The sequence below is a fragment of the Stenella coeruleoalba genome (assembly GCF_951394435.1).
Source record: "Stenella coeruleoalba genome assembly, chromosome: 9".
Lineage (NCBI taxonomy): Eukaryota > Metazoa > Chordata > Mammalia > Artiodactyla > Delphinidae > Stenella > Stenella coeruleoalba.
The window spans coordinates 36,681,806-36,706,561 of NC_137155.1; the positions used below are offsets into that span (position 1 = coordinate 36,681,806).

At 37.1% G+C, this 24,756-nt stretch overlaps 1 protein-coding gene across 3 annotated transcripts in view; it reads left to right on the forward strand.

Annotated features, from left to right (window-relative positions):
• Positions 1-24,756, forward strand: part of CRPPA (CDP-L-ribitol pyrophosphorylase A) — a 305,209-nt gene that overhangs the window by 133,198 nt on the left and 147,255 nt on the right. The window lies entirely within an intron of this gene.

Here is a 24,756-nt window from a genome sequence, read left to right on the forward strand (position 1 = left end):
TCTCCAGACATTGCTAAATGTTGCCTGGAGCGGGGACAAAATCATCCTCCGGTTGAGAACCACTGGTCTAACCCCACCATCTTTACCTCCATTCTTAAATATGGTCTTATCTCTAACTTCAGAGTATAATTATATACTCCAATATGGGAACATTCCTATCTTCCAAGCTCCAACCTTTAAAGAATCTTGCATCTGTAGCCATCTTCTCATTGAGACTATTTCCTCTCCTGAGCTCTGGTTCTCTTCCCCCCTTCCCCCTCCCCCATGAACAGATACATGTTCCTTCCATTAAAACAAAAACAAAGAAACAGTTCTAAACCCAAGGTTACCCTGTAGCCAAACTTCTTTAAAATAATTTATCTTCTCATTCCTCAGTCCACTGCATTTTGACTTCTGCCGCAACCTTCCGTAGGAACTGCTCTCGGTGAAGTTCCTCGGTGACTTTCCTATGGGAAATCCACAAGACATTTATCAGTCTTACCTTATTTATTGCACCACTTGACTCTCTTGTCTGATACTATTTTTTCTAGAAGGAGTCTCATCCAGTAGATTCTGTAACATCTTGTTTTTCTTTTATCCTTTTTCATTTTTGGCTGCTGCTTCTAGGTTTCTTTTGCAGGATTCAAGATTCTATTGATGATATTTAGATTTTTGGACATAGGTAATTGGACGTCTTTAAAAAAAATGCTGATGGCTTCCAGTATCCTTCATTTGCTAGGGACACAAAGTATTCTCTAGCCCTGTGTTTAATTATTCATTTTCCTGCATTTCAGATCTGTATATTCAGTCGGAGGTCCCTTAAATGTCGATGATGTCGATGATATTTCACATTCACAAATTCTTTTTCCAGCCAGTCCTTCTCCATCTGCTAAGGTTTCAGTCTGTGAAAATGCATATCATTTCCTCATTCTCTAAACCTCGTATAAAGTTTGACTCATTCTCTATCTCACTCCGAAAGCAAATCAAGTTCCAAAACATTTGAATTCTACCTCTCATTATCATTCATATGTGTCCTTTTATCTTCACTGTCCTAGGCACCTCAGCTGTTGTCTGGATTATTGCAACAGCCTGTTAGCTGACCTCCAGCCTTCAATCTTACCCCTCTCAGATTTATTCTTTATGGGGCTGTTTGAATGATTGTTCTAAATTGTTTATCATGTTATTCCCTATTCAAATCTGTTTCTTGGTTTTCCATTGCTTCTAAATTAATATAAAAATGCTTTGCTATGTCTCATAAGATCTCTCACATGACTAATACTACTAATAAAAATAACAATAATAACAGCCAATGGTTTTCAGCACTTATTTTATGCTAGGTACCATAGCAAGTGCTCTTAACAACCTTTTGAAATGGGTACTGTTAACTTTTTTTTCCAGATGAAAGAACTGAGGCATAGAGGGGATGTTTTTTTTGTTCTTGTTGTTTTGGTTTTTTTTGCGGTACACGGGACTCTCACTGTTGTGGCCTCTCCTGCTGCGGAGCACAGGCTCCGGACGCACAGGCCCAGCGGCCATGGCTCACGGGCCCAGCCGCTCCGCGGCATGTGGGATCTTCCCAGACCAGGGCACGAACCCGTGTCCCCTGCAGTGGCAGGCGGACTCTCAACCACTGCGCCACCAGGGAAGCCCTAGAGGGGATGTTTAAATGGTTCTTGTTAACATTGTTGTGAAGGGGCAGAACAGGGACATGGAGATGAACTTGGATTCATGTAACACCAGAATCTGTCTTCTTAACCGGCACCCTTGCCAAACAGCCCTGCACTCTCTAACTGTGCACTCTTCAGGCCAGCTCTACTTTTTGCAGCTTCTCAAATGTGATAGTACTTTCTTCCCTCCAGGGCCTTCACCCACGATGTCATTTTCCACAGGGAGCTTTTCCTGAAAAGCTTTGTTTTTCCCCTGAAGTCTGGTTTATGTACCCTTCTATCGTGTTTTGTGAGAGGCTATACAGCCCCATGTGAGGTCTTCCCAAAGCATGATGCAGTCTTATTGAATGTTGAATAAATAAATGAATGGATAAATGATCACAGCTTCTTATTACTAAGTTGGACATTGTATTATATATTGTACTGTGCTTGCTGCATAACAAGTTACCCCCAAGTTTAGTGACCGTAAGTAACAAACATCTACTGTCTCAGTTTCTGTGAGTTAAGAATCTAGGCACAGCTTAGCCAGGTTCCTTTGACTCAAGGTCTTTCATTTGATTACAGTCAAGCTGTCTGTCCTCTATAGGCTGTCCTTTACAGTCTAATCTGAAGACTTGATGTGGAGGTAGATTCTGCTCTCAACATTACGTGGTTGCTGGCAGGTCTCAATCCCTTGCCATGTAGGCTTGTGCACAGGGTTGCCTCACCACATGGCACTCAGGATTGAAGGCCCAGTAGTTTTGTAGCCTAATCTTAGAAGTGACATTCCATCATTTCTTTCGTATTCGGTTCATTTGAAGCAAGTCTGTATGTCCAACGCACACTCAAGAGGAGGGAATTATACAAGGTTGTGAATACTGGGAAGTGTGGGTATCATTGGGGGGTGTGTTTTAGAGACTGATTATCACAAACTGTTACTATCTCAAAATAAATCTTCTAAGTTGTAAAAAGAAAACACCCACTAACATGGCCATCCTAGTTTCCGGTGGCATGTGAGGCAGTACTCTATATAGACCTAAGTCTTCTCTGAACATCAGAAATTTGCTTTATTGTACCTAAAATTTCCTCATCAAGATCATCATCCACCTCAACTATAATTCCCTAGTCAAATGAGTCACACAGTCTATTTTATATGGATTCTAGGCCTTAGTCATTGAATCTACCAGAAATTCTGTATAAAAAACTCCAGAGATGATCAGAAAATTCTGAATAGTTTTGGAATCAACAACGGACACGAGGCGCTGACTAGCCAAAACCAACAGCCTGAGGACATACTCTCACCAAGGAATGAATATAATCTCCTAAATTAAATGTCATTCTATCCAATACAAACCAACCAAGAAAAGGATTCATGACTAATTTGTTTAGATTTTTATGTTGATCAGTCCATAGTATAGCCGTAGGTAACCTGTTGTATAATCTGATGAAACATACTGACTATAACATGAATTTTAGAAGAAGTGAGTCTAATGAAGGTAGAAATTGTAAAACGGAACTTTGTCCTGTTAACTTACTCAGACAATCTTGGTTGACCTTCAGAGGAGATGTCATTCATTTCTGCTAAATCTGCCCTGGCTTCTAAATTTGCCTAAAAACTATTAAACCACACAAGGACTTGTCAGGATGTTTTCTCTCATAAACAGTCACAAGACTAACAATTATGGAGTGCCTTCCATTTGTCAGAGAGAATATTATGTATCTTAATCCTTTAAAATAAACCTATGACTTTCCCTCTCATTTTACAAATAGACATAGGGAAACCTTATGGCTTAATGCTTTGTCTAAGATTATATAACTAATTGAATGTAGGTGCTGCTTGATTCATTATGATTTCTACTACTGAATATTTTTCTAAGAAACGGTGAAATAAAGAAGGATTATATCTAAGATTATATCTAAGTTTGACAGAAGGATTATATCTAAGGTCAGAAAGAAGTCTCCTTGTAAAAGAAATTACCAGTTTTCTATAATTTTCTCTCCCTTTATAAGGGCACATTTATCTTATGGCATTTTTCAGCCTATAACTTATAGACAAATGCAAAATGCCACATATTCTAATATTTTTACCTCCAGAGCTTTTGTCTCATTTTGCAAAGGACATATAAAAAGCATGAAGTCACCACTATTAAAATCCACGCACCTGTAGGGCAGATCTGTGTAGGTGTGGAGCTGCTCAATGCACAACAGGAGGATTGTTTTATTGGCATGAAAAGAAAGGATGTTTCCTGATGAAACTGAAGGAAGAAATTGAGTATGCTTATTATAATTATCCATGCTAGATTTTGAGACATACCTTAGTGATGAACTGAATATCTCAACTCTAATGTAATGATACACACCAAATACATGGAGGAGGTTGCTAAAAAGTGAAATAAGGAATTAACTGAGTAGAGACTTACTGCTCCCACCCTCCATACACATGCAGATTTCACTCAGACTTAAATTTCAAGACTTCATTATCAGGCTTGTTAGATCCCTTCTTTGATTTCTTTAAGGAGGTCGAAGTATTTCACAGAACCTACCTACTTTGGAGATAGAGGTCTCTAGAAGATACGTCAGGGCAGTAGACAGTGATGGAAGAGACCTCGCCCCTTCTTCCCAACTCTCACTGAAAAATAATTTTTGCCATATACTGTGCTGAGAACAGTAAGGAATTTAGAAGTAGGAAGAGTGGTCTTTCATTAGTTACTTCATTCATGAATGTATTTACCAAATACTAAATGCCTATCAAGATTTAGTCACTGGATTTATGCAGTTGAACTAAGCAGGTATTGTTCCCTGTCCTCAAGGAGCATACTGTGCAGTTGGGAATAAAACAGTAAACAAACACACAAAAAATGTTTAATTACAAATTGTGATAATGATACTAAGGAAAAAGTAAACTGTCCTTATGTAAGAGAGCCCTGGACAGTGATTTAAATTGCGAGTAGAGGGCAGTAAGTGAGCATCTCTTGGCAGATGTGGCATTTACTTAAGGCTAAACTGGTATTCACGAGTTAGCTATTTAGAGAGAAATACAGAAGGAACAGTGTGTGAAAGGTCCTTGAAGAGCTTCGTTCAGGGGCACTGAAATAAGACTTGTATGACTGGAGTGGAGGTGGACTGGTGGGAGGTGAGGATAGAGACCGCGAGGGTCTAAATGCAGCCTCGTAGGCTTTGTTAAGCATACTGTGACTACCACCACCTACACTGCTACTGTAACCACTACCATTACTTACGTTTTGTCCTACAAGCAAAATGAAGTGGTAGAAGACTTCAGCTGAAAATGTCACGATGCAATTTACATGTATAAGAAGACTGTTGGCTGCTGCTTAAAAGTAAAATTCTATGGAAAAAGACAGGTAGTATTTAATGTTTTTATACATCACAGAACCCCTAAAATCACAAGTGTCTTCAACTCAATTTTTGTTCCTATAATAGAAGAAAAGAAGCTCCTGAAGAATGCTGATCTATAATCTGGACAAACAGGGACCATAGGGGCTTTTTGTGTGTTTTGCTTATCCACCCCTTCCTGTTTCCTGGAGCACATAATTTAATTATTGTTTTGCGTAACCACAAATGACAAGCAGGATATAACTGAAAATCATTTGCTTTCCTGGGTGAAAGGCATGCTTTGGTTTTGTCGAGGTTGTCTGTGGTACCTAGTTTATTTTTCCTAATGCCCTCAAGGTTTTGTCCAGGGTATGGATCTGTGCCTTTTTTTTTTTTAATAGACGTAACTAAATTCAGTGTATGACATATTCGTCAAGCAAAACATCCAAAATAGCAAATGAAGTAAGAAGAAAAGCAGAAATTAAAGAAATAGAACAAATCCAGTCATCTCAGCATTGTAAGACCTGTTCAAATTAGGGTTATTTCATGCTGATTTTGGCACATAACATTTTAAAATATGTTTAAAGTACCGATTTTTCATTTTTTTGAAGCTGAACACTGTACAGTGTAATAGTGAAATAACACTGTGAACAATGTTTCTCGGGCCTCTGAGTCTGAACAATGCCAACAGAATTAATTCATTTAGAGTATGCGGTTTTGGTGTATGTACAAGACTACATAAATTAGCTGAACACCATCCAATAAAATCCATTTAGTTTGTTTGGGATGTTAGCCAGATTTCCTGATCAGTTTTCCAGAGGTAAAAATGTCCAAAAATCACTGGACCACCTAGTTGCTTGGGATGGTATTAATTATGTTCATGCTCTATTTAATAAAATTAACAGTTTATAATTATAATTGGTTGTCAGAGTTTTAGAATTTGGTTATTAATGAGGGAGTAAGGATAATCCTCCCTAAATGCCACTTTCTTTACTTTTTCTTTGTATACTTAACATGTATTCACCTTTTGTATCTGTGTGTATTTTTGAAACATAGGGACATATTGAAATATTACTCTTTCTAAAGGAACCAGATGGTTAATTTGTAAAAATGATAATACTTGTCCGCTTAGGAATTAGGTCACTGCACACAAGTTCTAGTTACGTTATGCTAAGTTAAAAACAAATAAGCCAAAAGAATAGCCAACATCTAGATTTGGGGATATATTTGTAAAACTCAGGTCTCCTCTTGTAATTCAGGAAATTGATTTTACACACATGGTAAATGTGCTTAGAGGGAAAATTTTATAAGAAGCTGAAAAGAATTGCTCTTTGGCATGTAGATTATAGTTTCCAACCTTCAACAGTTGATTTTCATGAATATGTATACACTAATTTTCTTATGCTATTTAAATTGAGATAAAGTTTTAAAACTTATTCACTGATGTCATTTCATTTTATTGATTTCTTTTTGGTTCTGAATAGAGGGTATGTAATGTTTTTAAAATAATAATTTTATACTTATTAATGTTTCCCTAATAATTGAGTTTGGTGATACATTTCAACTATTTGCATGTGGTATGACTATAGTTAGTAACACCATAAAGTAGATTATTCTTTTGTTCTGGTGGCTTTAAGTAAATAATGGCTCCAAGGTTTTTGCTGTTTTAGGGAAACTAAACCAAATATACCCCTTTGAACTTGTGGTCAGAATAAATTATCCATGGTGTCTTGGTACCTGAGAACTTGTTTTCAAAGCTTTGTAGTACTTGTCTCCTTAGGTTAAATATCTCCTCTCTTTCTCCTCATATCTTCAATGACTGTTCGCTGCATGTGAGTCAGAGTCTATACATTTTGACCCATTATTTCAGACCTCTCACAGTCGATGCTGAACCTTTCACTCACAATGTCAGCTCTTTTGTGGCCCAGCGTATTGTCTTGCTCATGCTTTGAAATTTTCTAGTTTTCTCTCACTCTTTTTCACTCGGTGTTCTGCTTGATTGCATGCCATCCTTGTCAGTTCTGTTTAATACTTCATTTAATACTACTCTTTCCATGAAGTTGTTCCCATTTTTTCTGGTTCTTGGACTTTCTAAACTACTTACCAACAGAGGTGTCATTCTGAATATGCTACGTTTTATTGTTATTCTTTTGCCTATCGCTTTCACCATCTCTTTTATCGCTGATCTCTTGCACGGTGCTGTGTATATGGAGGAGCCAGATAAATAGCTGTGGTTAGTGGTGGTAGAATGATGAACAAGCAAGCTTCTGGAATACCCCTCCACCTGGACATCAGCCAAATGTGTTTCTGGAGATAAAGAGGTAGCTGCTGGGTGTCCATCAATCATGTGAACAGTTGAGAAGAGTTTAGAACACAGAGTACACCCAAGAAGTTATAATTGATTTCCCAACCAGAAGAAAACTGTTTTTACAAATGGAGGGAAAAGAATAGCAAATAAAAGATGTTGATGAGATGAACTGGAGTTAGCTATGGTGATAAAGTTGGTGGCCAGAAGCCTTCTGTCAGGAAAGGGGGAGGGAGGGAGAGAGAGTGATGGGGAACTGAGCTCTGCTGAGGGGGAATTGCAGTGGCGTGAAGAAACAGGTCCATAAGCAACATTTTAAGGTGTATTCTTTAGGATCTGTAATAAGATTCTATATCAGGATATGAATCTACCTTTCTGTATCACCTAGAAACATACTGCTTTAAAAATATCCTGAGGTAGATAATTGTTCACATACTTCTGAAATAAGTCACATGATCATGTTTTTGTTATTTTTGCTCAAAACGTAATTTATCCTTAATATTTAAAAAATGTTTTGGGCCTATGGGCTAAATGTATATTATGTAACTCATAATGGAAAGTTGTATGAGATGGAAATCTTATTTTATATATACAGTAATTATATTTTTTACTCAAGAGGAAAATACATTAATAAAAATCTCTTACTATGTAGGGTCTGAACAATTATATTGGCAGTATTTGGATTTTTACAAGTGTTAGGGTGGTATTAAATATTCCTTAAAGTTGGGAATTCGCTGCAGTCACATGGTTAGGACTCTGAGCTCTCACTACTGAGGGCCCGGGTTTGATCCCTGGTTGGGGAACTAAAATCCCGTAAGCCGCACAGCATGGCCAAAAAGAGAAAAAAGAAAAAAAAGTTAATCAGTGCATTGTTTTTTTGTGGTTACGTATGAAGGAACTCTTCGCTAAGCTACTCATGCATGTTTCTAGCTGATTTTAGTTTTCTTCTTTTTTTATTTCCTATCTAATTTAAAATTAGAGACAGTGTTGAAAACTTGGTAGCAGACAGAGTTCGAGCTGAGAAGATATTTTGTCCTATTTGTTTTTAATTTTTATTGGAGTATAGTTGATTTACAATGTTGTGTTAGTTTCAGGTGTACAGCAAAGTGACGCAGTTACACATATACATATATCCACTCTTTTTTAGATTCTTTTCCCATATACATCATTACAGAGTGCTGAGTAGAGTTCCCTGGCCTATACAGTAGGTCCTTATTAGTTATCTATTTTATATATAGTTGTGTGTATATGTCAATCCCAATCTCCCAATTTATCCCTCTCCCCTCTTTCCCCCAGTAACCATAAGTTTGTTTTCTATACCTGTAACTCTATTTCTGTTTTGTAAATAAGTTCATTTGTATTATTTTTTTAGATTCCACATATAAGCGATAGTATAGAGACCTCATCTAGCCATTTTGAACACACTTGTCATATTTATGGTATGTTATTTTAAAATTATATTAAAACACTTGTCTGATAAAGTACAATTTTAGTATTTCCCTTGTTAAAAAATGACTCTACTAAAACCTTTAAGTTGTTAGAATATTACTGCTTTTGATGTCAGCTACTGATTTCTGAATAAATGCTGAAGGCCAGAAACCACAGCTCTCCATTTAGCCCAGGATTTTGCAGTTGCTACGTTATTAACATTTTGGGACAGATAACTCTTTGTTCTGGAGGCTGGCCTGCGTGTGCATTATAGAATATTTAATAGCATCCCTGTCCTCTACCAACTCGGCACTGGTCGTACTTCCCTCTCACACTTCTGACAACCGAAAATGTCTCCTGATATGGCTGAATTTCCTCTTAGGACAAAGTTTCCCACAGTTAAGAACTGCTAATGTAAACTTTTGTTTCATGCACACTCAAATTTTACAATGGCTTGGGGATAGAGCTGTGTGTGTGTGTATATATACACACGTATATATACATATATATTTGTATATGTGTGTGTATATATAATTGTAATTTCTAATGAATGCATATCTAAATGAAATAGACTATTATCTTTAGACTATTTAAATCATTTATAACACTAATTGGAAACAGTAGTTGGTGTGCATTCTAATTAGTGATTTCAAATTAATGACACTTTGATTAGAACATAACTTGTACATACTTTATTAGTGCATATGTATATGGAAACTAGGCTCTCATGATACTTCCGTATATATCTGGCCAGTGTCTGTATTACTTAGAAAAGTTAAAATTTTGTCAATGTAAATTAGATTATGCTGTAAGTTTGGGAAGAATTTGAGGGAAAATACAGTTGAAGTAATAAATTCTTTAATTTTAGTCACTTAGCTTGCCATACTGATATATTTAATAAAAGATATAGGTAACTTATTTTAGATGATACAGAAAGGCAGTACCTTCAGTAGAATCAAGGTTCAAGTTACCTTCTGATTGTTAGTTGGAGGGACATTTCTCAGTAAATGTATCTACTGAAAATGAGAGAGGACTTTTATATTATCTAACTGCTTGCTGCTTCACAGTGTGATCCTTGGACCAACTATAGCAACATGACCTGGTTGCTTGTTAGAAATGCAGATTCTACTCATTGTGGCGTTTTACACTACCACCAACAGAGTCAATTTCACACCCAAACAGAATTTATTGTTGTCAGTTTTATAATTTTAGCCATTTTTGTGGATGTAGAACAGAACCATACTGTGTATTTGATTTGAAAAGGTATCTGTGATGACTTTTTCATGTGTTTAATGATTAAGTATCTGTTCCAATTTTTAAATAAAATTTTAAAGTGGAAAAAAAATGCAGATTCTTAGACCCCGCTCCACATCTAATGGAATCAAAATCTGTATTTTTAACGAGATTCCCAGAGATTCTTATGCATATTGAAATTGGAGAAACACAAGTCTTAACTTTATTTCATCTTGCCAGTATGATCTCCATGAGGACAGAAACTGTCTAGTCTATTGCTGTGGTCTCAATGTGCTATCTAGTGTCTGGCTCAGAGCCCTCAGTAGACAACTTATTGGTTGAATGAATGAAACTCTAACTTACGCTAATCCAGTGGATAGTAGGGTACCCTGCCCTATGTGATTTTTAAAAATTTTTGATTAAGACAGATAAGATTTGTTTACGTCAGCTTGCCAGTTCTCAGCTTGCAAGTGTCTTATGCATTACTAAGAAACGTAAAGTGGTCATATTACCATGCATGCTTTTTAAACATATCATCCTTTATCATTTACAAAATGGGTAATATTTACAAAATATGCCTGCCAAACATGATTTATGTGAGCTAATGCCAGTCACTTCTCATTTACTACAAAATCGCCCATTAGTTATATATAGTATAACGTTCTATAGTAAACCTCAGTGGAAAGATAAGCTTGAGCAGATTTGGTAGCTTTGCCTTTTGCCTAAACACTTCCTAGGGGCTTCCCTGGTGGCGCAGTGGTTGAGAGTCCACCTGCCGATGCAGGGGACGCGGGTTCGTGCCCCTGTCCGGGAAGATCCCACATGCCGTGGAGCGGCTGGGCCCGTGAGCCATGGCCGCTGAGCCTGCGCGTCCGGAGCCTGTGCTCCGCAACGGGAGAGGCCGCAACAGTGAGAGGCCCGCGTACAACAACAAAAAGAACACTTCCTAGCTTTGGATGTATAATCTGTATGATAAAATGGGAGGCTAGAATTCTTTGTAATAGTGTTCTGGTTTGTTAAGATTAGGACTTGTATTTTCCATTCCACAATTCTTGTGGTTTTGCATCAGAAAAGTAACTGGCCTTCAAAGGGAATTTTAACAGTGAGACAGAGGGACATATAAAGGAGAACTTTCATTAAGGTTGTATTATCACAATGATTACTTCTGTAACCATCACCTGCTTGGCGTATATTGAATGCAGTGGTTCAGAAGCCCTTGGCTCTTCCAGGATCAAATCTGAGGACCTGAATTGGATGACCTACCTTAGATACTCTCTTCCCTGTCTAGGACCCAGAGAAATGATCTGAGTTAGGGGATTGTCTGTGGTGGCAATTAAGGTTTTTTTGTTTGTTTGTTTTTGCGGTACGCGGGCCTCTCACTGTTGTGGCCTCTCCCGTTGCGGAGCCCAGGCTCCGGACGCGCAGGCTCAGCGGCCATGGCTCACGGGCCCAGCCGCTCCGCAGCATGTGGGATCTTCCCGGACCGGGGCACGAACCCGCGTCCCCTGCATCGGCAGGCGGACTCTCAACCACTGCGCCACCAGGGAAGCCCGCAATTAAGCTTTTTAGCACTCAGATGACTTCCTCCAGATGAGGTGTTTCTTCTGAGTTGACCTTGGGACCTGTAGTGTCACTGCCCTCTGAGTAAAGTCTTGTGACTTCCATGATGTAGTACTAGTTAACCTGGAGTAAACTGACACCCTGTGTACTTGAGAGGTTAACTGTTGAGAGTCCCACAGACCTTAGTCTGGGTATTACCCCTCACTGGCAGTACGGTCTCAGACAGATTCTTTAAACTTCTGTGCTTACCTTCCTTATCCATAACATGAGGATAATGATAATATATGCAGAGGTATGTTGTGTGGTTTCAGTAAGGTAATTGTTTAACGTATTTAGCACAGATTCTGACGAATAGTAAAACCTCAATAAATGTAAGATTTAAAATGTAAAGGGATAATGGAGATGTGGTGATGTGTGAAAGGGTCATTTAAAAGTGGAAGTTAAGTGAGAAGCGAGTGGAATAATAGCAAACATTTAAGGTACACTATATGGAAAGATGGTCATTAGTGTTTCACATAAATTCAAGAAAACAAAGATGAATGACATGACAGGACTCACACTAGAATAGGGACTTTCTAGAACAGTGTTTATTGGGGAAAGTCCGATCCATGGACTCAGGAACAGAGGCAGTGTTCACTGCATTATAAGACTCTAATCTTGGAGCAGTGTGGCTTTTAAGCTACATAATTAAGGGACAACCAGCCCTTTCCCTGGTGTGGTAAGGGCCCGTGATCTAACACTGCTGCAGCATGGCAGAACCTTGGTTCTCGTGCTGCTCTGCCTGCCTGAGAGGATTGAAACACTATCAAGACTTTGGTATGTCTGACAGGCTAGGATCTGAGTCTTGTGGTGGCAGCTTGGTCAGTAGAAGGCCACTGGTTTGATCCACCAGCTTAGTGTCCATGGTTGGAGGCCCATAGTTGATATAGCATGGCAGAATGGTAACCTGATTTACTTACCACCTCAAAGCTCTACCGACATTCATTGTTTTAAAGCTGTAGCTTTTTTCTCTGAAGCTTTCCAGAAGACCAGCCGATAGGGAAGAAGTTTTGGAAAATTTAATCCTTAACTCTTACATATTAATTTAACTAATCTATCAATTCTGATAAGTAAACTGAGCCATGGCGCTTAAGTAATTTGCCCAAAGTTGTACAGCAAATTTGTTGCAGAGCTAGATTCAAACACCGAGGGATCTTGGCTCCAGGTGCCATGTTCTTAACTGCAAGAAAGAGCTTTAGAGCTGTCTAAAAAAAAAATAGAGTAAATGTTCAATGCTAGATGGACAAAACCTCCACAGAAGTCTAAAAATAACCATGAAGTAAATGTTAATTGGCAACTCAGAATTTGGAAATAGTACTTCTTAAAGGAGTGTCTCAGGTAAAGACTGCTGAAAAGCAGGATGGAGAGGCTCTGGGCTATTACCCTGTGACTGAAGGTCCAGACACAGTACCCACAGGCCAGAGGTGACTCCATTGATAAAGACAGTGACTGATGAATTGATGGCCCAGACTCAGCATTCTGTTGGCATCAGTCATAGCTACGTAAGGTTCTCTGCATTTGCAGCATAGAAGTACTTTCCGCCCCAGCTTTATTGAGGTATAATTGATCAATAAAAGTTGCGTGTATTTAATGTATACAGTGTGATGTTTTGACATACACTTTGAAATGATCACCGTAATCAAGCTAATAGATCCATCACCTCACATAATTACCATTTTCTTTTTTGGGGGTGTGGGTGAGAACACTTAAGATTTACCCTCTTAAGTTTATTTCAGTTATACAATATACTATTGTTAATTACAGCCACCATGCTACGCATTAAATCCCTAAAAACGTATTCATTTTGCATAACTGAAACTTTGCCCCTGGACCAGCATCTCCCCGTTTCCCCTACCCTCTGGCAGCCACAAGACTTTTAACTGTTAACGTGTTGTCTACAGAGTGAAAAGTGTATCTCTCTCTGATTCCCTTGTATATACCCACATTAGTGCCCTTGTTTGAATGGGAGGGAGGTGGGAAATTGATGGATTCAGATTAAGAAATGATCCAGCCAACATGTTCTGTAAAAAGAGTGCTGGCTTTCAGCACTCATGGGAACCTCTGACTCATGGGACTGGAAACACGTTTTTGAACCTCTGACTCATGGGACTGGAAACCAATGCTTTTCAGCCTTAGTTAAGCCTTAACTCTTCTTGAAATGGAAAACAGTTTTTGGCAACGCAGCTTCCTTCCTAATATCCCTACTTTAAATAGTACTTAGAATATGCAGATGTTTGCATTTTGTTAGTAGTAAATATTTTGTAAATTCTTATTTTTTTATGATGTAAGGAAAGTATTTCATGGCGGGGGTTTTTCTTTTGGACATACTTTTTAAATTTTACTAAACACATTGGAAGGGTTGTTTTAAATTTTGTTTAAATGTTCTCCGAACCAGAATATTTGCAGGACAAGGAGTTCTAGCCAGCAGATTGTTTCATTTGTTGTGTTTGAGTGTGGAAACGTCAGGAATGATAGCTTAAGATGATGCCATAGAACTTTTTCATAAACAGCCTAATAGCATTGTCTAAGGTGGTCTTTGTTTATTAAAGGTGTCAAAGTCTCCTTTGCTATGTTTAGGTAGAATCTAAGTTTCTTTACTCAAGCATGGAAAATATTGTTTGTTTTCTGTTTGGGAGGAAAGCAGTATGACCAAATAAAAGAGTTAAATTTCACTGGAAACAATTATTAAAACAGTCTCAATTGCAAGATGGAAAAAAATGTAGTTTGGTTTTCATATGTTTTTCAAAGGGGGTAAAAAAATGAGGGTTGGGGAAAAGTCAGAAAATCCCTCAATTCTCAGTGGTATCTCAGCAGAGGCAGGGGAAACTATCAGTGCCTACCATTTTAAAACTCTTCATCTTGTAAAAATAATAATTAGTAAGCTCTACAGTGTATACTGAAAATCACAGAACACACAAATCTGATTTTAAAAATCTGGAGGAAACCTCAAGGCTCTCTCTGTCCCTCAAAATATTCTCACACCTTTTGGTTCTGTAGAATAACTCAGTAAAAATCAGAATTCAAGAAGGTTAAAAATTCAAAAGACAGCATTGCAAGAGATTAATAGAGCAACTGATAATTGTGGAAACAATTAGAGCCACACTGTTATAGAAATAATTAGTACATTAGACATAGAATATAGCAAAGGTCAGGTCAGGTTATTAACATAGACGGAAACTTGGGATAATCACAGTGTATTCCAAGTAAAAACTAAATGATCAATAAGAGAATAGGTGTGAATGATAATAAAGGCATCCAACATATGGATCATGTTTATATGTCAAGTAGACAAACCAAGATGTTATTCTGAAAGTTAGAAGAATACTTCCTTGAAATGACTAACTAGTTCTGTAAGATGTAGAGGGCATATTTTCAAGAAGAATTGGGGAACAGCAACTGACAATTAAATATGGTCTGATTCTAATTAAGATTTTGAACCTCCTCATAAAGAATTCTTCAGGTAGGTACCTAGGAGCAAAAAACAAAAACAAAACTCATAGAAAGGAGGACACTCTGCCTGACCTCTTGTACCTCCACAGTACTTATTATCCAAATACATACAGTGAAGCGTTGTCTATAAACTTTGGAGGGAATCAAAGGGGAATCCAGGAATACTACCGCCAGCCAAATTGTCATTTAGTTAGAAAGACAACAGGAAAAAAATTCGTATGTAACTTCTATGACTACTTCCTGGTAGAACTACTTGATGTTGAAATCTACCCCAAAAAAATGGTGAATAGAGAGTGAGTAGATGACACATGGACTTTAAAAAGCATCTGGACAATGCTTTGAAACACTGTTTGAAGACAGTGGTACAGAGACTGCAAATCTCTAAGGGAAAGTGTGAACTAAACTTTTATTCCCAGATAAGCTATTCTTCCAACTAATAGAATGAAGAACTCTAGGAATGTAAAAATGTTGAGGTTTTTATTAAAAAACAAACAAAACCTACTTGCAGCTGAAATTCATCAAATAAAGAAGTGAATTAAAATGAATTTATAAAAGGAGAGGTTTTTATTTAAAACAGTTGTCTTGAGCATAGATAAATTATGTCTAAATTGTGTGAATTATGGCTATAGAATAGTCTATGAATCTAATAAACCTTGTCAGGGTAGAAAAGTACAAGTGACCAGAACAGTGGGTAGAAGAGTTACAAAGTGCTATTTCTTTCTCTCTCATAGTAGGAAATCAATTAGTACTGACTTACAAATGAAGTGCTTTGCCATTGAAAAGTCCAGTGTCTTAATCCTGTTCACGATATTTTACGTAACATTTAGGAAAAGCTCCCTGGAGGTGAAGAACAATCTGAAGTATAGCAGCACCTTCAGTTTTATTATATTTAATGGTTTTTTTTTTTTTTTGCTAACATTAAATAATTTTTAAATGGCATGCATATGATTCCATTTTCATAAAATGTGCTAATGCTTTTGTTCCTTCATCCTTTTGTCCTACCAGTTTACTGCATATATTATTAATAGAGGATTGTTGAAACGATACTTACCTGATGTTTAGGGTAATTATTTCTAGGTAGTGTTACTTTTGGATGAGTTTTTTTTTTTTTTACCTTTTTAAAAAACTTCCACAAAGTTGATTTTAAGAACATACACTTTTCTTTTCTTCTTGAAACAAGACTGTGCTAAGTTTTAAAAACCTATTTGTCAAGCATTTGCTACTGGGTAAAAACATGTTTCTGTCCTCAGAGACCCCATACCCTAAGAGTATGGGGTCCTCAAGAATTTTATCAGTTTTAATACTTTAAAAGCTAAATTGGAATATCCCTCATGTTCTCATCCTAGACCTTATTTATGTACCTCCAAAGGAAAAATATTTAATTAATTAGTTTATTTATTTATTTTTGGCTGCATTGGGTCTTCGTTGCTGCATGGGGCTTTCTCTAGTTGTGGCAGCGGGGGCTGCTCTTCATTGCGGTGCACGGGCTTCTCATTGCGGTGGCTTCTCTTTGTTGTGGAGCACGGGCTCTAGGTGCATGGGCTTCAATAGTTGTGGCCCGCGGGCTCAGTAGTTGTGGCTCATGCGCTCTAGAGCACAGGCTCAGTAGTTGTGGTGCACGGGCTTAGTTGCTCCACAGCATGTGGGATCTTCCTGGACCAGGGCTTGAACCCGTGTCCCCTGCATTGGCAGGCGGATTCTTAACCACTGCCCAGGGAAGTCCCCAAAAAGAAGAATTTTAAAGTAAGTCATTTTCTTTTTTTTTTCGAGTTCAGAATTCACTCACACTTGTTAAAGTTGAGATACGTGGTTGCCTTATTTCATATCTGTCAAGTCAGAAACTAGGAGGATTTGAGGATTATACCCAATTTTTATGCGAACACTCATGCCAGTATTGTAAATATCGGTAAAAGACATGAAACTCCAGGGTCAGAGGAAAGAATTTGTTACAGCAGTAGCAGTAAGGAGGATAGCAGTGCAGCACTGATTTTCTGAATTGCAGTTCCTCCCGGGGGAAATACAATTAGGGCTGGGTGTTGCTAGGCAGTGGAATGTATTAAAGAAGAATCTAGATATCGGGAAGCACTGCCCTTATACAGGGACTGCTGGCAAACTAGCCCATCCTCCTCTTACAAGAGAGACATTGTCTTTATTACTCTAGAATGCCAAGCAGATTGCTCTATGGAGAGAGATGTCTCTATCTTTACTTTCTACAACGTAAGCAAATTTGCTCCAAGAAGAGAGATGCCTATTTTTGCAAGTCTGCCTGCTATGTGAACATCCTTGAAGAGCCAATTTGGAGTATACTAGCTATTCATGCCTTTTAAAATGTTTGGATACGTGAGAACCCCCTGAAAAATAATCTCCCTGTAATATCTAGAAGATGAGACTCCTTGAGCAAACTTACTGTTGCACAGTGGAAGCTGATTTTATTTCACTATTGATACATGGCTGATGACTATGGAAGTTTTTTTTGTTTTTTGTTTTTTTTGGAATAATCTTCCCTCTGAAATTTGTACTCAAAAACTTTAAACCAAAGTAAAATTCTTGAAATTCATGAACCAGGTGATTTCTATAGCGTAGCTAAGATCTCAAAACCTTTACCTCTCTTTCTCAAATATTTCGTCAAAATTAGGTAGAATTAAGCTGAATTCTTCTGAAGAGGCAGTGCTCTTAGAGATACAGAGTTTCACGTTTTACTATGGAACAAGCATTGTATTTTAGATACATAAGTAAAGCTTTCTAAATGTAATGCCAGTATTAACCACGAAAATGTGACTTCTTACAGAGTTATAGCAGAGATATCATTACAACAGAGCCCTTGTTTAGTAGTTTTTTGTTCATATTGCTATAATAGAAAAACTAGAGAATAATTAGAGCATTGAACTATATGGAAGAAAAATTTTATTAGGAAAGCTTTTATAGTGTATGTACTATTTTCTATCTAGTCTGGGACTACCTCTAGTAATAATCTTCTCTTATTATTGTTGCCCTAGTTTAAATCTTATTTCTCTATCATATATAATAATTTCTTTCTGTTTTTATTTTTTTTTATTGAGGTATAGTTGACATATTAGTTTTAGGTGTATGACATTGTGATTCAACATTTATATACCTTATGGATTGATCACCAAGATAAGTCTAGTAACCATCTGTCACCATACAAAATTACCGCAATATTATTGACTAGATTCCCTTTGTTGTACATTCCATTCCATGACTTACTTTGTAACTGCAAGTTTGTACTACTTTATGTTCTTCACCTGTTTTGCCCATACCCTTACTTCCCCCGTCCCCACCCCTCTGGCAACCACCAGCTTGTTCTCCCTTATCTATGAGTTTCTTTATGTTTTATTTTGTTCGTTCATTTGTTTTGTTTTTTAGATTCCATGTATAAGTGTATTTCTCTCTCTGACTTATTTCATTTAGCATAATACCCTCTGGAATATCATGGATGTTCCATCCATGTTGTCGCAAATGACAAGATTTTATTCTTTTTTATGGCTGAGTATATTCCACTGTGTATGCATACATACATATGTGTGTGTGTATTTTATATATATATATAAAATACACACACACCTCCACATCTTTAAGCATTCATCTATCAACAGGCACTTCTATATCTTGGCTGCTACATTGAACACAGTGGTGCTTATATCTTTTTGATTCGTGTTTTCATTTTCTTTGGGTAAATACCCAAGAGTGGAATTGCTGGTTAGTATAGTAGTTATAGTTTTAATTTTTGGGGGAACCTCGATACCGTTTTCCATAGTGGCTGCACCAGTTTACATTCTCACCAACAGTGCACTAGGGTTCCTTTTTTTCCACACCTTCTCTTGCTATTTGTGGTCTTTTTGATGATAGCCATTCTGACAAGTATGAGGTGATCTCTCATGGTGATTTTGATTTGCATTTCTCTGATGATTAGTGATGTTGAGCATCTTTCCATGTGCCTGCTGGCCTTCTATATGTCTTCTTTGGAGAAATGTCTGTTCAGGACTTCCGTCCATTTTTTGATTGGGTTGTGTGTTTGTTTTGATATTCAGTTGTATGAGCTGTTTATGTATTTTGCATATTAACCCTTTTTGGGTCATATCATTTGCAAATACTCCCATTCAGTAGGTTGTATCTTTGTTTTATCAATGATTTCCTTTGCTATTCAAAATCTTGTAAGTTTAATTAGGTCTCATTTGTTTATTTTTGCTTTTGTTTCTTTTGCCTTAGGGGACAGATCCAAAAAAATTTGCTATGATTTATGTCAAAGAGTGTTCTGCCTATGTTTTGTTCTAGGAGTTTTATGGTTTCCGGTCTTTCATTTAAGTCTTTAATCTATCTTGAGTATATTTTTGTATGTGGTATAAGAAAGTGGTCCAGTTTTATTCTTTTGAATGTAACTGTCCAGTGTTTTCAAAACTATTTGTTGAGGAGACTTTCTTTCCGCACTATGTATTATTGGCTTCTTTGTCATAAATTAATTAACCAGATATGGGTGGGTTTATTTCTGGGCCCTCTCCTCTGTTCCATTGATCTATATGTCTGCTTTTGTGCCAGTACCATACAGTTTTGATTACTATAGCTTTGTAGTATAGTTTGAAATCAGGGAGCATGTTACCTCCAGGTTTGGTGTTCTTTCCCAAGATTGCTTTGGCTATTTGGGGTCCTTTGTTATTCCATAGGTACTTTAGAATTATTTGTATTAGTTCTACGATAAATGCCATTGGTATTTTGATAGGGACTGTACTGAATCTGTAGATTGCTTTGGGTAGTATCATCATTTTAACAAAATTTTTTTTCCAGTCCATGAACACAGTATGTCTTTCCACTTAATCGTGTCATCTTTAATTTCTTTCATCAATGTTTTATAGTTTTCAGAGTATACATCTTTAATTTCCTTGGTTAAATTTATTCCTAGGTATTTTATTCTTTTTGATAAAATTATAAATAGAATTGCCTTCTTAATTTCACTTTCTGATAGTTTATTATTAGTGTACAGAACTGCAACATATTTTGTATTCTACAATTTTACTGAATTCATTTATTCTAATAGGTTTTTAGTGGAGTCGGGTTTTCTATACATAGTGTCATATCATCTGCAAATAGTGACAGTTTTATTTTTTCTCTTCCAGTTTGTATTGTTTTTGTGTCTTATTCTGGTGTGATTGCTGTGGCTGGGACTTCCCATACTATGTTGAATAGAAGTGGTGATGGTGGGCATCCTTGTCTTTTGCCTGATCTGAAAGGAAAATCTTTCAGCTCTTCACCATTGAGTATAATGTTAGCTGTGGGTTTGTCATATATGACCTTTTTTATGTTAAGGTATGTTCCCTCTATACCTGCCTTATTAAGAGTTTCCATCATAACTGGATGTTGAATTTTGTCAAAAGTTTCTTCTAGATCTATTGGGGTGATCATATGATTTTTATTCTTCATTTTGTGAATGTGCTGTATCATGTTCATTGATGTGTGAATATTGAATCAGACTTGTGTCCCTGGAATTAATCTCACTTGATTATGGTGTATGATCCTTTTAATGTATTGTTGAATTCAGTTTGCTAATATTTTGTTGAGGATTTTTGCATCTATGTTCATCATTGATATTGGCCTGATGAATATTAATTTTCTTTTTTTGTAGTGTTGTTATATGGTTTTGGTATCACAGTGATGCTGGCCTCCTAAAATGAGTTTGAAGGCATTTCTTCCTTTTCAATTCTTTGGAATAGTTAGAGAAGGGTAGGTATTAAGTCTTATTTAAATGTTTGATAGAATTCACATGTGAAGCCCTCACATCCTAGACTTTTGTTTGTTGGGAGTTTTTTCATTACTGATTTAATTTCATTACCAGTCATCAGTCTGTTCAGATTTTCTATTCTTTCCTGATTCAGTCTTAGAAGATTTTATGTTTCTAGGAATTTATCTGTTTCTTTTAGGTTGTCCAATTTGTTGGTGTATAATTATTAACAGTAATCTCTTGTCCATTGTATTTCTGTGGTATTAGTTGTAATTTCTTCTCTTTCTTTTTATTTATTTGGGCTCTCTTTCTTTTTTTCACGATGTGTCTCTCTAAAGGTTTGTGAATTTTTAAAATCTTTTTAAAACCCCAGCTCTTAGTTTCATTGATTTAAAAAGATTTTTTTAAAGTCTCTATTTCATTTATTTTTGCTCTGATTTTCATCATTTCCTTCCTTCAACTAACTGTGTTTCTTTTATTCATCTTTTCCAGGTTCCTTTAGGTGTGAAGTTATATTGTTTATTTGAGATTGTTCTTGTTTTTTGAGGTAGGCCTGCATTACTATAAGCATCCCTTCTAAAACTGCTTTCACTGCATCCCATAGATTTTGGAACAATTGTCTTTCCATTTTCATTTGTTTCAGAGTATTTTTTTTGATTTCTTCATTGACCCATTAATTGATTAGTAGCTTTTGGTTTAGGCTCCAAAATGTTTGTGGTTTTTTTTCCAGTTTTCTTCTTGTAATTGATTTATAGTTTTATACTGTTTGGGTCAGAAAAGATGCTTGGTGTGATTTCAGTCTTCTTAAATTTATTGAGACTTGTTTTGTGGCCTAACACATGAGATCTATCCTGGAGAATGTTCATGTGTATTTTTAAAGAATGTGTATTCTGCTATTTTGGGGGTGAAAGGTCTATATATATATCTATTTTTAGTGGTCTAGTGTGTCTTTAAGGCCAGTGTTTCCTTATTGATATTCTGTCTGATATGTCTATTGGTGTAAGTGGAGTGTTAAAGTCTACTATTATCATATTACTGTCAATACCTTCCTGTATGTGTGTTAATATTTGCTTTATATTTGCTCCTTTTTTGGGTGCATAGATATTTATAAGTGTTACAGTCTCTTGTTGAATTGATCCCTTTATCTTTATATAATGACATTCTTTGTCTCTTGTTACATTTTTTGTTTTAAAGTCTATTTTGTCTGATATGCATATTGCTACCCTAGCTTATATGGAAAATCTTTTCTATTCTTTCACTTTTAGTCTGTGTGTGTCTTTAGATATGAAGTGAGTTGCTTGAAGGTGACCTATAGATGGGTCTTATTTTTTTTATCCTTTCAGCCACCTGTGTCTTTTGATTATAGCATTTAGTTCATTTTGATTGAAGTGACTGTTGATTAGGTATGTACTTATTGTCATTTTGTTAGTTGTTTTCTGATTGGTTTTGTAGTTCTTTATCGCTTTCTTCTTCTCTGGTTCTTTTCCCTTCTCATTTGATGACTTTCTTTAGTGTTATGTTTGGATTCCTTTCTCTATTTTTTGTGTATCTGTTAGAGGTTTTTGACTTGTGGTTACCATAAGGTTTATATATAACAAACTATGTATATAGTAGCCTATTTTAAGTTGATGGCGTCTTGAGTTCAAACGCGTTCTAAAAGCACAACATTTTATTCTTACCCATGCTTTATATTTTTGATGTCATATTTTATATCTTTTTACTTTGGGTATCATTTAAATAAATATTTTAGATACAATTTTACTACTTCTGTCTTTTAATCTTCATACTAGCTATATAGGTGGTTGATCTACTACTACCTTTACTATATGTTTGCCTTTACCAGTGAGTTTTTCCTTCATAAATTTCTGGTTTCTAGCTATGGCCTTTTCCATTTAAAGAATTCCCTTTAACATTTCTTATAAGGCCAGTTTTGTGGTGATGAACTACTTTAGCTTTTGCTTCTGGGAAACTCTGTATCTTGCCAGGTAGAGTATTCTTGGTTGTAAGTTTTCTCCTTTCTGTACTTTGAATATATCATGCTAGTCTCTTCTGGGGCCTATAAAGTTTCTGCCGAAAAGTAGCTGATAGTCTTGTGGGGCTGTTCCCTTGTATGTAACTAGTTGCTTTTCTCTTGCTGATTTTAAAATTCCCTCTTTATATTTAAATTTTGACATTTTAATTATAATGTGTCTTGGTGTGGGTCTCTTTGGGTTCATCTTGTTTGGTACTGTCTGTGCTTCCTGGACATGGATGTCTGTTTCCTTCCCCAGATTTGGGAAGTTTTTAGCCATTGTTTTTTCAAATAGGTTTTGTGTCCTTGTCTCTCTTTGCCTTCTGGGGCCCCTGTGCTTCAAATGTTAGTATACTTGATGTTGTATCAGAGGTCCCTTTTTCTTTCGTTCTCATTTTTTAAAATTCTTTTTTTATTTTTGTTGTTTTGATTGGGTGATTACAAGTACCCTATCATGCAGATTGATGATTCATTCTTCTGCATCTTCTGATCTCTTGTTGATTCCCTCTAGTGTATTTTTCATTATAGTTATTGTATTCTTCAGCTCTGATTGGCTCATTTTTATATTTTCTTTTTAAGTTCTCACTGAGTTCACATACTTCTCTCCATTCAGTGAGGTTATTTATTACTGTTAATTTGAACTCTTTATCTGATAGAACTGTTCATTTTGTTGAGTTCTTTTTTTGAAGTTTTGCCAACTTTCGTTTGGAAGATAGTCTTTTGTTTCCTCATTTTACCTAACTCTGTTTCTGTGTATTAGGTATATCAGCTACATCTCCTGGTTTTGAAAGAGTGACCTTGTATAAATGGTGTCCTGTGGGGCCTGATGGTGCAGTCTCCCCTGGTCATTGTGCCCTCCTCTTGTGGTTGGGCCACAGTTGTTGCAGGCATGCTGAAACGGTGTGCTGGTTCTTGGCCTGGCTGGCTGAGAGGTCTGGCCACAACTGCTCCTGGCCTGCTGATGTGGGGGGCTGGCTTCTGAGAGCAGCAGCCACTTTGGAGAGGTGCTGGTGCTGACTGAGGCCAGCCACTGGGTGGGGTGGGGCAGCAGGTACTTTGGAGAAGCTAGCCGGGTTGGGTGGGTTGAGGAGGGCTGTTCCTCAGGGGAATACTGGGGTGGGGCACATGGGTTAACTAGGTTGATGAACAGTGGCAGAAATGGCAACGGCCTGGTAGGTAGAAGAGTTTGAAAAAAAAAAATGTTGCCTGCCACTGCTTCTGTCCCTGGAGAGAGTTCTACCAGATTTCTGCCCCTCCAGCACAAGCCCTGAAATTAGTCAGTAAATTTCCTTTGATAATACCTAGGCTCTTTTCAGGGCTCTGCCTCTGTGCTGGGACTCTGAGTGAGTTTGTGTGTGAGCCTTTCACGAGCAGTATCTTGATTTCTCACAGCCCTCTACCTCGCCCGGATGTGCGCCCCACTGGTTTTCAAAGGCAGATGTTATGGGGGCTCATCTTCCTGGTGCAGGCCCCTCGGGATGGGGAGTCCAATGTGGGGCTCCTAGCTCCTAGCTCCTAGCTCCTCAGGGGGAACCTTCATGGTTGCGATATCCCTCCTGCTTATGGACAGCTGCACTGGGGGTGGGGGTTCTGATTAGACTGCATGTCTGCCCCTCTGCCCGTCCTTCCTGTCTTGATGTGGCCTTTTCTTTATAGCATTGGTTGTAGAAAGTCTGTTCTGCTAATCTTCAAGTCATTCTCAGAGATAGTCATTCTATATGTAGTTGTAGTTTTGGTGTTTCATGGGAGGGGTGAGCTCAGGATCTTCCTACTCTGCTATCTTGATCTGGACCCTCAGAAGGCGGCCTATGATGGTAATCTCTTGTTGCTTTCCCTGTTTCTAGTCATTCCATATTTAGTTAAATGTATTCTTTGTAACTGTAGTATTTAACATGCTTCCAGAATTCTCTAAAAATTCTTGTCTAACCAATTTTTAAATTTTATTCAAATATTTTCTACTGTATATTTTTTGTATAAGAAAAACCAGACTATTTGCCTATTCCTGAATATATCTTGAGCCTTTTCAACATTTTTTTATCTA